Consider the following 4,661-nt stretch of genomic DNA (forward strand, 5'->3'; position numbering starts at 1 on the left):
TATATATTCTTTTATTCTTTTATTTGTCTCAGTCACAAGTAGTTTTCAAGAATTCGATGGGGCAATTTTTCGATTCAAGACGCACCTCTCTCTGGCCGGTCAGCTGAGATTAACAGCGATACTAACTCCCGTTATACGACCAGGATGGATGATCCAGATATTCCCAAAATATCCAAATCAAGATTTGAAAACAATTTGCATCAATTTGGTTACATCAGAAGTCTCCATGCTAGTGTCCCACATCAGTTGAATGAGGCTAACCTCGCTCTACGGATTTCCATCTGTGATTTGTTGCAAGACATGTGAAGAAAACAATCCTGTTTTGAAAAGAATGATGGTGACAGAGGGAAAAAATGGATCCTTTACAACCACGTGAAGTGCAAACGATCATGGAGGAAGCGCGGCGAGCCACCAAAACAAACAACCTCCTCAGTAGGACTAGAAATAGGTTATGCTTTCAATTTGGTGGGACGGTTAAGGTGTTGTCTGTTACGAACTTCTCACGGAGAGAATTCGGGTGTGTACTGTGACTAGCTGGAGAAATTAAACATAGCGATCCACGAGAAGCGTCCTGCACTCGCTAATCGTAACAACATTGTCATTCATCGCCATAATGCCAGACTGCACACTTTCTTGCAGACATGTTAGAAGTTTCAGAGGCTTGGCTGAAGAGTTTTGTTGCACTTTCAGATGTTTCCATATTTTGGTCTCTTCAAAGTTCATTGAAGGGACAAACCTTCAATTCTGAAGAGAATGTAAAAATTTACCAGGCAGAGTTTTTCGCCTGTAAAGAAAGGAAATTCCTTGAGCTAGGCAAAATGGATGCTGACAAGATGGCAAAAGATAATGGAACAAAGCAGTAATAATATCATTGATAGAATAAATCGCTTTGTGTTTAAAACTTGTCTTATTTTCGCTTTAAAAAACCGAAAGAAATTTTGGCCAACTCCATGTATATATATCGTTGCTATTGTGTTAAACTGTCGTATGCCCAAATTTGGCCAAATGCGTTTTTTTTTTTAATCTTTTAATTTTTGTTTTTAATTTTAATTTTGCTTGCAATAGCAAAGCTATCGTTTTGGTCAAACTATCATATCTGCAGCTGCTTCAAATATGAAAATTGTCAAAGTGTAGTACAAGAGTTTAGCATTTTTCAAAAGTCCCACATACGACAGTTTTGCAAAAATATTTCTGACTGAAAATATCATACCTGCATGGAGTTACGATTTTATGCACCCAACAAAGTATCATTGTTAAGCTGAAACTGCTGCTAATCTAAAAAGAAATGGAATGGTGAAACTATTTTTTCGTTTTGTGGAAAAGCAACGATTTGTTCTTGCGACACTTTTGCATAGGAGCAACGATATATATATATGTGTCTGTGTGTGTGTGTGTGAGTGTAATGCTATATCATATATATACTATACATACATGTGTATATCTATATTTATATACATATGCTGTATTTATGTGTGTGTATATATATACATGTGTATATAAGCATATATATAAATATACATGTATATATAAATATCTATATACATATGTTACATTTATGTGTGTAAGCATTTCACCATAACCGGTTTTGATATATAAAAAAAAAACTAGTTATATATATGTAATAAATGCATTTGAAATATAATGTCCCGTCATCAAGAAATACAGAAATCAGCTCATTAGTTTCGCATTCATAGTTTTCTACGAAAAACGAACAGGTGTTAACAGGTGTTAAATTGTTGAATGTTAAGTGACTAAGAGAGACTTCTACGCATTCATCAGTATCTTTCAAAGAAACGCTTTAGTGACTACTAATGACTATTGCTTTCAAAATACACCTTATAGATTATATTATTTAAATACCTTATTCTTGAACCGTTTCTAATCGTTAAGCATTCAAACTTTACCTTTTACTTGGAATATTTTGCTTGGAAAATTTTCCTTTCACTTGGAAAATTTTATGTTGTTCTTGCTCTTTAGGAAAATTTTTCAATAATAACAGAAAGGTATATGGTCTAGCTTAGATGAAGCCATTGCCTTTATAGTCCGGCAATCTACAGGTTTGCTCTCTTAACTAAGTATCCTTCTCCTGACACGCACCGCATATCAGACACTCTGCAGTAAATATGTACATGCACACACGTATACAGACACGCCTCTGTGTGTATGTAGAAGTAGGGGAGTACGAAATCTGGCGGGGCCCAGAGAAACCTTATTTAATGGGGGAACCACTTGAAACGGAAAAGTTTACAACAGTCACTATCAATAAATAACTTTTGTGGAATCACAAATCTACTTTGAAAATTTGTTATATTTTGCTCAGAGTAACCTTCATATATTTTAAACTTTTTAATATTAAAATTTATATTTCTAGTTGACAGCATACATACTCTATAAGTAAAATACGACACATTTTCAATAACAACGAATGGCTAAAAGAAGAAATAGATAGATAGATAGATAGATAGATGTTTTCGATCTAGTTTGGATTCTTTGCAATCAAATTTGATTGCAAAGAATGCAAATTTGATGGCAAATAATCCAAACTAGATCGAAAACACCTATATATATATATATATAAATATATATGACGGGCTTCTTTCAGTTTTCGTCTACCAAATCCACTCACAAGTCTTTGGCCGGCCCGAGGCCATAGCAGAAAACACTTGCCCAAGGTGCTACGCAGTGGGACTGAACCCGGAACCACGTGGTAAACATATATTTATGCACGCATACACAGAGAAGCACACACATTTCCCACACATACATAGATATAAACATACATAAATAGGTGTATGTGAACGGACACAAATGAAAGTAAAAAAAAAGACATATAGAAGTGTATATCTTGTATGTTACAAATTGCATGGTTTAGTTTTTAAAATTCCTTAAGCACGATGTTTAAACATCCGCATATGCTCATGGTGGTGAAATAATCTAATAGATGTCAACTGGAGAGGTTCAAATACACTCTTACACAGCTTGACATACATATATCAATTACCTTACTAACATCTATGTACAGACTTACTGGCATAAACGATCAGGATAACATGAATGGTTTTGATTAAGTTAATTTTAAATAGTTTGAAATCACCATATAGCAAACACACACACACACACATACTTATATATGTGTGCATTTGCCTATGTATATATACACCTCTCTGTTTCTCTTTGTGCGTGTGTGTGTGTGTGTGTGTGTGTGTGTAGCATTGAACATCGCCAGTGTTAATGCTCCCCTGGATTCCGGAGTTCCGGAGACTGTTATGATAATGGTGAATGTAGCGATAATACAAATAACATTGTTTTTATAAGGCTATGGAAATACATATGCAAAAATAATAATGACTATACATACATACATATAAACACACATACGTACGCACACGTAGAAGTATATGTACGTACGTCTGTACGTATGTATGTATGTATGTTTACATGTGTAAATGTGAAGATAGAAAATGGCGATTTTACGTACGGTTTAAACGTGAACCGATTCATATGAAATATGTGATTTGTGTTAAGGTTTAAAAACTAATCTAAAATTTTATAGAGCGCTTGAAAATGATTCAATAAAATCATCTTGAAGCTGAAGCTTTGGTTGGGATACATAGTTCAAAGGTTTCAGGTTTAACGCTTCAATGGTGTGAGTTTTAAAGTACTAGTAAGTTTTTAGTATTGGTGGGTAGTTATTCCTCCTGGGTGGTAATTGAATGTCGGACATTTTGGGGAATAGCGTTTGATAACTTTCAATAATGTATAAAATGTCGAAATTTTTATTTAGATTTTTAAATACCCAGATTTAATTAAATAACGGAGTGTCTTTGTAACTAAATAATCAAGTGTCTCTACACCTTTTACAATAAGCGAGAAATGTTTTTCTCTATGGTAACTGCAGTGAATTTGCCTTTAGAAGTTGGAAAATATTACCAACATATTTTAACTGACCTAAAATCCGTTTACTCTTAAACAGCTTGGTGCTGATGATGCTGCTTATATACCGGCTGGGCGGTCTCAGAGCGCAACTCAGTCACTGTTGCTGAGTCTTTTTTAGTTAAATCTGTCCAGAGTTACTCCTCTTCGGTATTTCCCATTGAAGAGGGCTAAAAAGCCAGAAACGCCGTGCCGTGTCTGGGAATCCCATAAGAGGAGGTACTGGGGAGATATAGTGTTTTACACCCTTCATCACAAGAGAGTATTTTTTCTCCACAATAACTGCAATAAACTTGTTTTTAGAAGTTGAAATATGTCGCAAACATATTTTAACTAACCTGATGTTCGTTCTTTCATTCTGTTTTGATTTCAGTTTTGTGTGATCAGAAATACAGATAGAGAAAAAGCCAATAACAGCTTCCAGAGAATCACTGCTACATATTCACTGAAATATAATGTAAGTGGAAAGTATTGTTAGCACTTCTAACAAGAGACATTAATGTATGCATAGACATGTATGCATGTAACACGCACATACACACGAATACACATACAACCATTCATTCGTTCATTCACCATGCATTTACATATATAGACAAAGAGGTACATCCACAAGCATACGTACATATATTTACATCCGTACATGCACACACAATTACATGCATATTTATGAACACTAATAGATACACACAAGTATGTGTATATGTTATATATATAAATATATATAT

This window comes from Octopus bimaculoides, chromosome 5, assembly GCF_001194135.2.
Source record: "Octopus bimaculoides isolate UCB-OBI-ISO-001 chromosome 5, ASM119413v2, whole genome shotgun sequence".
Lineage (NCBI taxonomy): Eukaryota > Metazoa > Mollusca > Cephalopoda > Octopoda > Octopodidae > Octopus > Octopus bimaculoides.